Consider the following 13,179-nt stretch of genomic DNA (forward strand, 5'->3'; position numbering starts at 1 on the left):
ACAGTGTTGAAAACAAGTCAGGAAGAGGATGTGACTGGTGGCTGACCTATGAGCTGGAGGGACTCAGGCAATCAGAGGCTCCTCACCCTCCCGTCCTGGGAATGTATTCAGTACATTCTGCCCCCCGTTCCCACAGCTGGGGCCATTTCAAGGACGCAACCCTGAGAGAGTGAAGTGGTGTTGAGACCATCTGGACAGTACATGTGACTGAACCCCACTAAGGCCTCTATGTAAACTCCTAAGATTCTGGCTGGTGGGGGCAGAGATCTACTCATCTTGCAGCTGCCCGAGATGAGCCTGGTTGTAAGTGCCCTTGCTTGTGAAAGCTGCCACCTACCAGTCTGGAGGGGTCTGCCTCTTTGTTCTCTCCTTGCCCTCCATGTCCAGGTTCAGATTTCCCCCCGGGAGACTCCTAAGATTGTGAACCAACACACAGACATAGTCAGTTTCCTCATTTCTATATTTGGGATAATTTGTTTTCCTGCACGTGGAAAATACAACTTGTGTTCCTATCAATTCAGGTAAAATGCAATGAGGAATATAAGTTGATAAATGCCACTATAAAAATGTACTATCCTAAAGAAAACACTAATGTATTTTTATTGTCGGCGTTTTTATTTACTGTTACATAACTTTTCCTTCTACGGTGTAAATATTTCAAAATTGCTGGAGATAGGAACAGAAGTGCCCTCCACGCAATAAAGATATTTAAAACAAAACCAACAAAAATCTAGCCTTCTGAAATAAATCTAAATGAGTTTTCCCTTCAACCAACTATGGCAAGCCGTGTGTTGATTCCAACTCTACGTCGGTACCCAAAATATTTGTGAGTGTGTGGTTCGCTATGTCACATTTTCCTCCATCAAGAGACAAGGCCCAGCAGCGTGGGTCCCAGGAAGAAGAAGATGTGGAGCAGAGCCTGAGCTGACCCAACTGTAGTGGGAGCCACAGATGAGCCCACGCTGCCATGCAGGGCAGCATCCCCTAGGCTACGGGGAGGGATTCAATGCATCACTCAGAGCCATGGGACAACTCTAGTCTCTCCACTTTATAGCCACTTTTCAACCTTTATTTTCCTTATGCAGCTTGAGCTGACATGTCATTCCCTACATATCAGTCGTTGGTACCAAATGACCGTAGGCCATTTTAACAAATTAATTTTGCCCTTAGATGATGAGGGTCACTGCCACCGAGTCTTTAGCCACCGTTCCAGGGATGATGGATGCATTGGGTGTGTAGTCATGTGTCCTGGGGGTGGGCGGGAGAATTGTTCCTGGAGTCAGGCTGGACAAAGAGGGTTTCCACCTACAGCTGCCCCATAGCGCCTTAGGCAGAAGACAGGTCAAGAGCGCGGTCAGGGAAAGGAGTGAAGGTTACAGCTAAGACTGTGAGCTCGCTGTCGTGTCTAAATTACAAAATGAGATGCAAATGCGAGATTAAGTAATAAATTCAAAAACTAGGAGGATCAGAATTGGGTGAGGATGTGGAGTTAGAAGAGACCAGAATAAGGGGTCTGAGACTTAAAGCAGTCAAATGGCGAGAGAGTGTTTGAAAGCATACTTTCTTAAGGAGCCACAGGATCCTGAAGACATTCAAAAGATTGCTCCTAAGGCTTTGAAGTCAATTCCAAAATAGCAATTCCAAAAAATGTTTTTATCAGTGACAAAGTGACATTGAAATAAGTGTATAAATATCCTGAGATGCCTACTTTGAGGGAAAAAAGCACCAGATTTGGGTGTGTGAATTCTGGCATATTTGTTAAACATCAGACATATTCCTTCAGAGTGACTCTTTAAATATGCAGTATTTTCAGATACAGGAAAAACCAACCTGGAACACTGGTGTGTTTTATTTCTTTATTGCTAGACGTCCTATCCTTTTCTTTGTTGTTTTTCTCAAAACACAGTCTTCTTATTTGAAAATATTTATGTGTATACAAGAGGATAGGAGATTTCTGCGTATTGCTCTTTGAAACTTTTGTTTCCTGCATTACTGCATTCTCACATATCTTTTTCCATGGGGCAGAATGACTCTGTTTTTCTTTACAGATCCATGGGGACTCTACATGGCACGCCTCCTGATAACTTTCTAGTTCTGAAAGATTTAGGGGGAAACGATATTAACTTTACATGAGCAGATGAAGCAATTTGACTTTATTTGAAACCTTTATCAGTCTGACCCCCTGAGGAGAGGTACCTTGGTTTGCTAGGTTGTGGTACGTCTAATGACATATCTGATGACTGTGATTCAAGTTACAGTCTGGGGCTTCCCTGGTGGCGCAGTGGTTGAGAATCTGCCTGCCAATGCAGGGGACACGGGTTCGAGCCCTGGTCTGGGAAAATGCCACATGCCGCGGAGCAACTGGGCCCGTGAGCCACAACTACTGAGCCTGCACGTCTGGAGCTTGTGCTCCGCAACAAGAGAGGCCGCGATAGTGAGAGGCCCATGCACCGCGATGAAGAGTGGCCCCCGCTCGCCCAACTGGAGAAAGCCCTCACACAGAAATGAAGACCCAACACAGCCATAAATAGATAAATAAATAAAAATAAAGGAATTCCTTTAAAAAAAAAAAAGTTACAGTCTGCACTTCACCAGTTCGCTTTGAGATTTGGGTTAAGTCACTTCGCCTTCTGGAATTTTGGTTTCTTCTCTCAGTGCTTCCCATCCATTTCACAAAGATTTTGTGAATATCAACATCAAAAGACTTTGAATTCTCCTAAAGAAAGGAATGCCTCCAAATATGGGGCAATAAGTAATCTGAAAAGCACCATTTCACGATTATCGTATAAATAATCAGGGGGATTTTACCAAGAGAACAGTTACTTTGTACTAAATCTAGCTAAATAATGTAAAAAAATGCATGGAAGAGACAGAAACTTACATATGTCCTCAAGGTGTATAAACAATAACACTTTAACTGGGGTGGGAATAAAAGTGAATCGATAAGCAAACTGCTTGTAGGAGGTATTTTACACAGTTGATGTGTTTGATTTTACATTATTGTCATTCTCGTTTGAGGACATCAAATTAGTGCAGAAGACAAAAATCTCACAAAATACTTAACATCATTAGTCACCAGAGAAACGTAAATTAAACCACCATGAGATAACTACACACCCAGTAGAATGGATAAAAGCAAAAAGATAACATTACCAAAGTTGGTAAAGACGTGAAGCAATCAGAACACAAATAAGTTGCTGGTGGGGTGTTAAGTGGTATGACTCCTTGGGAAATGGGTGCGGCAGTTTCTTATAAAGTTAAACATAATCTGCACAATGACCCCACAATTCCATTTCTTAGGTATTTACCCAATAAAAATGAAAACATATATCCACAAAAGGACTTATACAAGGATGTTCATAGCAAACTGACTCATAATAGTCCTAAACTGGGAATAACCCAAACGTCTCTGCACAGGTGAATAAACTATGGTACGGTTATACAATTGAATACCACTCAGCAGATAAAAAGGAGAAAACTTCTGATACGGCAACAATACGGATACATCTTATAGATATTATCTTGTGTGAAAGAAACCAGATAATGGAATGTGTCAGCTTGGCAATAACTATTCTGCTATTACATCCACAAACATTCTTTCCCATTTCCAGTCATAAAACATATTTATTGTCACACACATACATACAGATTGTGGCATGTAACAATGTAGAATCATTACATTAAGATTAAATCCATAAAAATAATTTTAAAACTTTTGAGTGCTTTCTATATGCCAGGCACTATGGTAGTTGTTTAATATGCATTGTATCATTTAATGGGTAAGGTACTATTATCACCATTTTATAGACAAGGAAACTGTGGCTTAGAGAGGGCAATGAAGTCACACAATAAAAATGAAGAGCTGGGACTCAAAATCACATCAATCTGAGTCCAAAACCTGTAGAAAAACCAGTGCCAACAGCTGGCCCTCCACTGTTTAGTACTAGCCTTGTATTTACAGAAATGCAGAACCTAGTCTATCAGCCCTTATTAACCATGGTGATTTATCACGTTGTGAGAGAGAGAAAATGAGTCATGAAATGTAGACTGTCTACTGATAAATTTGACATTTATCAGGATGTACTAGTCACAAAGAAAGAGAAAGTCCCACCCAATCTGGAAACAAAGAACACAGGTCACTGGCAAGAAAAGGTTCTGAAAGTGATGGCATAAGAGAACTGACTGTGGGAGTCGAATACAGGAACTGGATTCCACCCGTGGGCTGCCGGTTTCTAGGTTGCATCCACCTACCTTAGTTCCTCGCCTTCTGCCTCCGCAGAGGTCACAGCTACATCAACTCATCTTCGTTCGCACACCACACAGCTGAGTCAAACCATCTTTGTTCCCACATGGCGTTCAAAGACTCAGACTTCAGTTCCTCTAGGAATTAAGGCAAGGTACAAGAAGCATGTAAATAGCCTCACCTCCATTCTTCCCACAACATACATACAAATGCACACATACATGCATATATACATATATATGTACGTACACACATATGGACACGAGTACATAAATCCATGTATACTTAGAGGGGCTTCATATTAGACATTCGTCCATGTACTCTGACACTGACCAATGGGACTTCCCAAGTCCCTTTGCTGACCCCCACATCCTAGGATGTGGTGGCCCAGGGGCAAGCACTGGCATCCGCCGTACAGCCTTGGGAGAAGCTCGCCTGGCCCTATGTATCAGGTATCAGGAATGGGTTGCCACTTTGATTCCCCCCACTTCCTTCTGGTCTTCCTGGTCCCCCTTCTTTGGTGACTAAAGCCTTACCTCTTAACCTCATATAGTGGTTCAAGCCTTGCTATACATGGGGAACCCCTAATTAGCCACGTTTTTCTGCCTACCTGGCCATAAAACCTCACAAACTAGGTTCCCTTCTATGGGTCTCTATGCATGGAATGTACTCTTTTTTTTGAGAGCAGTGGTGTTCTGGTAATGTTTTAAAATGGATTCTCCTAGGAAAACACCCTGATTTACAGTGTTTATCAACTCCTGTGGTATAAATACTTCCACCATGAACAAATTCAAGCCACCAACATGGCCTCAGTTATCATAAAGTTGGGAAGAAATGAACAGCAGCACTTAATATACAGTATTTCTACTATTCAGATACAACAGAATAAAGAACCTCAAAAGTATCAGTGATAGTAAAATGTTGTAAATAAACTGGGAAGTAATAAGTATTGAGGGTTTATTAACTTTATTTACAATATAATTTATTGGTTTTGGTAAGGTCATATAATTTAAGTTTTTTACAATGGCTCTGCTGAACAACTGGCTTTCAAAAACTCCTGAAATTTAAACAATTGACTCTCACAAGGAAATGCTAACTGGCTCCAGCACACCACTGCTTGAGGACACGGGTCCCCTTGTTACTCGTTACTGTTAAGTCCTACATTAGGGCACATGTAGGCATTTGGTAAACCTATTACAATCAAAGAATTAAAGGAATAAACTTCTAACACACTAAAAGGAGGCCTCTGTTTGGTATGCTCTTTGGAAGTTGTATTAATAAACATTTCACATAAATAAATATTACAATTGAACATTTATTCACTCCATAAATATTCAGTGAGTAGCTGCCACGTGCCTTACACTGTTCTAGAAGCTGGGATGGCAAGAGCGAACAAGACAGGGAGTGGCCAAGATGGCAGAGTAGAAAGAACCTGAGCTCACCTGTTCCTGTGGGCACGCCAAAATTACAATATTTACAGAGGAACTACTGATGAGAAAAACCAGAAGACTAGCAGAAAAGATCTTCTACAACTAAAGACATACAGAAGGAACCACAACTAGACAGGTAGGAGGGGCAGAGTTGCATACACCCAGGTGGGCGACCTACACATGAGAGGATAATTACAATTGCAGAGGTTCTCCCCAAGGAGTGAGGGGTCTGAGCCCCACATCGGCTCCCCAGCCTAGGCGTCCTGCACCGGGAAGACAAGCTGCCACAACATTTGGCTTTGAAGGCCAGCGGGGCTTTCTTTTGCGAGAACAAGAGGGCTGTAGGCAATAGAGACTCCATTCTTAAAGGGTGCACACAAAATCTCACACGCTCTGGGACTCAGGGCAGAAGCAGTAATTTGAAAGGATTCTGGGTCAGATCCACCTGCTGATCTTGGAGAGCCTCCCGGAGAGGCAGGAGGTGACTGCAGCTCCCCCTGGGAACATAGACACTGGCAATAGCCATTTTGGGAGCTCATTCTACCACGGGGACGCTAGTGCTGGCAAGCACCACTTTGGAATCCTTCCTCTGGTTTATTAGCACTGGAACCTGGCCCTGTCCACCAGCCTACTGGCACTAGTACTGGGATGACTCAGGCCAAGCAACTAGCTGGGTGGAGACACAGCCCCACCTACCAGCAGGTCTGCTGCTGTAAGGCCCTCTGAGCCCACAGTCACCCTGGGACCCGGCCCTGTCCACCAGAGGGCCCAGAACCCAGACCTGTACTCCAGTGGGCCAGCACTAGCCCCGGGACCAGCCTCTCCCACGAATGGGGATGCACCAGCCTCAAGTCGCCCCTGGCCCAAGCCCCACCCACGAGAGGGTCAAAACACCAACTCCAGGACCCCCATGGCCCTGAAGCCAGAGACCCCAGGACATACCAGTGAGCCAGCACAAGCCCAAGAATCTGGCCTCACCCACCAGTGGGTGGGCACCAGCTCCAGGACCACCACAGCCCTGCAGCCTGCCACACCGGGACCCAGCGCACACACCAGCAGGCTGGCACCAACTACAGGACAACACGACTCCTCAGCCAGTCACGCTGGGATCTGGCCACACTCACCAGCAGGCTGACACCAGCTTCGGGACGCGCCGGATCCCACAGCCAGTAGCCTCATGACCCAACCCTGTCCACCAGTGTCGGACAGGCTGGCAGCCTCTGCACAAGGCAGTGCCTGGCAACCAACCAAACCGGGGAGCCAGCTACACCTACCAGACTGCCCACAGTAGTCAGGCTGTCATACAGAAGCACCCACACAACCCAAATAGGGGGCACCCCTAGAGCATACAGCTCTGGTGACCACAGGGGACTGTACTGCTGGGACATAAAGGACATCTCCTCCAAAAGGCCACTTCTCCAAGGTCAGTAAATGTAACCAAGCCACCAGGTACGTAGAAATAAAAACAGCAATGAAGAATACAATAACTGAAATGAAAAATGCACTAGAAAGAATTAACAGTAGACGAGATGATACAGAGGAACAGATCAATGAGGTGGAAGACAGAGCAGTGCAAATCGTTGAACAGAAAAAAAGAAAAAAAGAATAAAAAGAAATGAGGAGAGTTTGAGACCTCTGAGACAACATCAAGCATACTAACATTTGCATTATAGGAGTCCCAGAAGGAGAAGAGAGAGAGAAACGGGGCAGAGAACATATTCGAAGAAATAATAGCTGAAAACTTCCCAAAACTAGGAAAGGAAACAGACACCCAGGTCCAGAAAGCACAGAGAGTCCCAAACAGGATCAACCCAAAGAGAAACAAACCAAGACACGGTGTAATTAAAGTGGCAAAAATGAAGGATAAAGAGAGAACGTCAAAAGCAGCAAGGGAAAAGAAACAAGTTACATACAAGGGAACTCCCATAAGGCTATCTGCTGACTTTTCAACAGAAAATCCGCAGGCCAGAAGGGAGTGTCATGATATATTTAAAGTGATGAAAGGGAAAGACCTAGAATACCCTGCAAGGCTTCATTCAGATTTGATAGAGAGATCAAAAGTTTTATAGACAAGAAAAAGCTAAAAGAGTTCAGTATCACCAAACCAGCTTTACAAGAAATGTTAAAGGGACTTGTCTAAGCAGAAAAAAAAGGCCACACCTATAAACATAAAAATTATGAAAGGAGAAGTCTCATTGGTGAAGGCAAATATATTACTAGTAAAGGTAATAAATCAGCCATGTATAAAGCTACTAGGAGGGTTAAAAGACAAAAGTAAAAAAATCATCTATATCCAGAATAAGTAGCTGAGAGATACACAGAACAGAAAGATTTAAAATATGATGTCAAAACAGTAAAGTTGGTGGGGAAGGAGTAAAAATGCAGGATTATTAAAATCGTTTGAACTTAAGAAATCAGTAACTTAAAATAATCAGATAGATAGATAGATACGTACATTGTGGGGAATACAGTCACAACTATGTCATATCTTTGTATGGTGACATATGGTAACTAGACTTATTGCGGTGATCATTTTGAAATGTATAGAAATATCGCATCACTACGTTGTGTAACAGGAACTGACACAGTGTTGTAGGTCAATTATTCTTCAAAAACAAACAAACTCACAGAAAAAGAGATCGTATTTGTGGTTACCAAAGGTGGGTGGCAGGATGAGGGGGAACTGGATGAAGGTGGTCAAAAGGTACAAACTTCCAGCTATAAGATAAATAACTGCTAGGGATGGAATGTACATAATAAATATAATTAACACTGTTGTATGTTATATATGAAAGTTGTCAAGATAGTAAATCCTGAGTTCCCATCACAAGAAAAAAAATTTTTTTCCTATTTCTTTAATTTTGTATCTATATGAGATTACGGATGTTCACTAAATTTACTGTGGTAATCATTTCATGATGTAGGTAAGTCAAATCATTAGGCTGCACACCTTACACTTGGTGCTGTATGTCAATTATATCTCAATAAAACTGGAAGGAAAAAAAAAAAAAGAGTGAACCAGACAGACAGGTACCTGCTCTCAAGAAGCTTAATTCCAGTGGAACAGCAATAAATATTTCAGCAAGTTTCCCTTTTCCTTTTCTACTATAATCCCCCCTCCCTCCCCTCCTAACCAGAGAAGCTCTAGTGAGCTCAGGGGGCAGCTCTCTTCCATTTCATTTCAGTCTTTGTTAGTTTCCTTCTTTCTCCCTCCCACAACATCCATCTCACCCTATCTGACTCCAGTCTGGATAACTTATGACCCCTTACCTCTTCACTGCGTTTTTATTTTTCTCTTTCCAAACTTTTCAAGATATGTTTCTTTTATTGCCAAAATTCTCTTTAGGAAAGGAAACTAACAATTATTGAACATGTTCTGTATACCAGGCACTTCTGTACCTTATTTCATTTAATTCTCATCATAGGTCAGATGATGTAGGTATTATTACCCCCATTCTTAGATGAGAAAATTGAACTTCTTTTTAATCTTTAAAGGTAGGGGACTTCCCTGGTCGTCCAGTGGTTAAGACCCCATGCTCCCAATGCCAGGGGCCCAGGTTCGATCCCTGGTCAGGGAACTAGATCCCACATGCCGCAACGAAAAAGATCCCGCATGCTGCAACTAAAAGATCCTGCGTACTGCAACTAAGACCTGACACACGCCAAATAAATAAATAAATATTTTTAAAAAATCTTTAAAGGTAGGATTTAAGGCCAGATCTGACTGACAGCCAAGTTCACATTCTTTTCTTTACACAAACTTCCTCTTAGCTCTCCTATAATAACTCTACTAGATTATATACGTGTTTAGGTGTTCCTGCCATCTTATATTAGCTTATCCTTTAGATTATAAGCTTTAAAAGTATAAAAGAGTATTGTTCCTGTATCACCTAGAATAATGGGAGTCTAATAAATTTGGTTAACAGATTTTATTATGATCTGTTTTATTTATTGCTTTGCTTATAAAAGTAATATACGATCAACATTAAAAGATGAAAACCTAATACAATCACAAAGAAGAAAATAAATCATACAGGATCCCACTACCCCAGGATATCCAATTATTGCTATTTTGTTATTTCCATGTTTTTTTCATTACGTATAAACTTTGGAAGTATAATTGGCATCATACTGTACATATCCTTTCATATTGTTTTTTAATTGGATTTTTTATACTTGGCATCATTTCCCCATGCCATTTAATATTCTCCTATAATGATGATATTCTGCTATAGTTATCTAATCATTTTCCTATTATTGGTCCTTAAGATTTTTATTATAAATAATGCTTGATGAACATTTTTATAGATATATTTGTGTACATCCTATTTTCCTAAAAATAAACTCCTGTATATGAAATTGCAACTCTTTGTGACTTTGTGTGTTATCAAATTGGCTTCCTATGAAATTGTGCCAACCTACCCTTCTACTAGCAGTAGATGGAGTGCCCAATTACCTACATGCTTGGCAGTGTTTGGTATTATTATGTTCACTGTTAATCATTAACAGGCTGATAAATAGAAAGCGATATGTCTTCTGTTTGCTGTTTCTTGGCTGAGTGAGTTTGAACAAGTTTTCATAAATTTAGCCACCCATGATTTGCAAAATACCTATTTATGCCTTTTGCCTACTTTTCTGCTAGGATGTATTTTTTATTGATTGGTAAGCTTTTTATATATCAAAGCTTTGATTCTTTTTTCCTTCTTGTGTTGCAAATGTTTTTTCTAGTTCCATTTACTTAAAAGAACGTTATCTTTAAATAGTTATAGATACTCAAGAAGTTGTAAAATATAGTACAGAGTTCCTGTGAACCCTTCATCAAGTTTCCTGCATTGATAACATCTTACATTAACTGTAGTACATTACCAAAACCAAGAAATTAACACTGGTACAAAACAGTTAAACAGACTTAACATTGGTACAAAACAGTTAAACAGACTATAGACTTATATGGATTTCTTCATTTGTTTTAAAATCTATTAATGGAAATTTGAATCATAAATTTTAATGCATTCATTCTTCACACTCCCATTTCTGGTTCCCCATGATAGAAGCTTGGAAGTTGCCACTCCCTCTTAACAACAAGTAAAATACTGAAGATACTGAAAGTCAACAACTATTCTTGGATCCATAAGAGAGAGCAGTTAACAGGCCAACTGTTGCCACCAAGATTGGAGACAGGCAAATACAAAGAGTTGTGGCTTCAAAGAATCAAGACTCACAAGCAGAAGCCACTGTGGGAACCAGTGCTGGGGTAGGAAAACCTGAATTGTAATCAATGAATTGCTGGAGTCTCAGTGCAGACAAGTCTGAGAATTAAAAATTCCTAAGGGACCCAGTCATGGGGGGCCCCAACAATATTGTGAGATTTACCCCCAGGAGCTCAACCAGATTCCCACAGTAAATACTGAAGACAAATCCCCTTGGGCTTCTGCAGGGGGTTGGGAGGGGGAGGAACCATTTAGAAATAACTCAGAGCGCCTTGTTTTTAACAAGACCTGCCTTCAAGGGAAACTGGTTAAGGAAAGCCTAACTTACTCAGGTATCATCAGAGCCTAACTGACCTGGGGAAGGGAAATATCCAACTCCAGCCCACCCTAGCCACCCTACGCCACCTAAGGTGGGCTGGAGGGGAATAAAACCTGAGAAACACTTGTGAAGTTCAGAGACCAGAGGCACAGGCTCACTAAAAGACTGAGACCCATCCACAGGACTACAGAACGCTTCCCCTACCCACACTTCACCACACAACTAAAGGTCTATTTACAACAGTTCCCTTTACCTGGTACAGCACGTCTAGCTATCAAGAAAAAACGACAAGGCATACCAAAATGCAAAAAACACAATTTGAAGAGACAGATCAAACATCAGAACCAGACATGGCAGGGATGTCGGAATTATCAGACGGGGAATTTAAAACAGCTGTGATTAATATGCTACGCGCACTGTAGATAAAGTAGAGAGCATGCAACAACAGATAGGTGATGTAAGCAGAGAGACGGAAATCCTAAGAAAGAACGAAAATGAAGTGCTAGATACATAAAAACACTGTAACAGAAATAAAGAATGCCTTTGATGGACTTATTAATAGACTGGACGTGACTGAATAAGGAACCTGTGAGTTAAACAACATATCAATACTATCCTTGAAAACCAAAAAGCAAAGAAAACAAAGTATGAATAAAACAGAATAAAATATCCAAGGACTGTGGGACAACTATAAAGGTGTATCATATTCATAATGGAAATGCCAGAGAAGAAAGAAACAGAAGAAATATTTTAAACAATGACTGAGAATTTCCTCAAATTATTATCAGGCACCAAACCATAGATCCAGGAAGCTCGGAAAACACCAAACAGGATGAATGCCAGAAAGACTACATCTAGGCATATCATTTCCAAACTACAGGAAATCAAAGATAAAAAATCCTGAAAGAAACCAAAGGGAAAAAAATCTAACTTATAGAGGCACAAAGATAAAAATTACATCTTTCTTCATTCTTGAGGTTACTAGTAGCCCATTATATTTATGTACTGTAATTTTATGAATTCCTTATTGTTGGATTATTGTTGGAGATTCTTGGGGAAATACTAAATGGGCTTGAAAATTATGGTGCCAAACATGTGAGCTTTCTTTTCTTCTTTTGGGAACAAATCTAATATTGTCAAGGATCACTATGCTCTTACACTAAGAAATCTGTGGGTTTGCACTGTTGGAAAATGAGTCACTGCTGTGAATCCTTTGATTAGAACCTGTGTACTTTATGAACTATGTTTCTCTTTTAAACATATATATATGAAGTTTTATGAGAAACTCACATTTTTATATCCTTAATATGGCAACAGGAAGATGTAAAAGAATTTTATTGTAGAATTTTATTTAATCACAGGAAAGGTAGCCCAGTCAAATCTGCAAATGTACAGCTGTGTGGCCATGGATGATTCTCATTCACTGCTATGTTCTCTCAGCCTCTGGGGGAACAATGTCCGCTCTGGGTGTCTGGACCCTTTGGACTTTTAAATCTCTCACCTTGAGGGAGACGGCTGAACACAGTGCAAGTAAGTTTGGGATATTATTTGGGTGCTGAATCTGATGGAGAACAAAGGGTACATGAGATCCTTTAATCAGCCTACCTCTTGAAATGCTGAACTCTCGATCTCATTATAATTAAAATAAAGAATCAAGGCTCAGTCCGGCCCAGGAAGTGCAGTGATTTCCAAAACTTGTAGAACCTAAAACATGAGCATTTAGGTCATTTTCTATTTTTTTTAAAAGTATTGTAAACAATACTACAACAAATATTAAAATATAATATTTATATCTTTAATATTTGTTCAGTTATTTCCTTAAGGATAAATTTCTGAAAGTGGGATTCCTAAGCCAAAAAGTATGCTTATTTACAGTCTTTTGGTACATATTGCCAAAACACCCTATTTAAAGGCCATACTAATTCATATTCCTACCAGTGGAACACTCATTTCCTACATCTTTCCCAACACTGGGCA

General features: G+C 40.7%; 1 long non-coding RNA gene across 1 annotated transcript in view; it reads right to left on the reverse strand.

Moving 5' to 3' along the window:
* The window catches only part of LOC133101596 (uncharacterized), a 63,864-nt gene that overhangs the window by 38,015 nt on the left and 12,670 nt on the right, over positions 1-13,179 (reverse strand). Inside the window, exon 2 of the long non-coding RNA XR_009702663.1 lies at positions 4,252-4,378. This is a non-coding gene — a long non-coding RNA (uncharacterized LOC133101596). The remainder of the gene's footprint in view (positions 1-4,251; positions 4,379-13,179) is intronic.

This window comes from Eubalaena glacialis, chromosome 11 (assembly GCF_028564815.1).
Source record: "Eubalaena glacialis isolate mEubGla1 chromosome 11, mEubGla1.1.hap2.+ XY, whole genome shotgun sequence".
In the NCBI taxonomy this organism is placed as follows: domain Eukaryota; kingdom Metazoa; phylum Chordata; class Mammalia; order Artiodactyla; family Balaenidae; genus Eubalaena; species Eubalaena glacialis.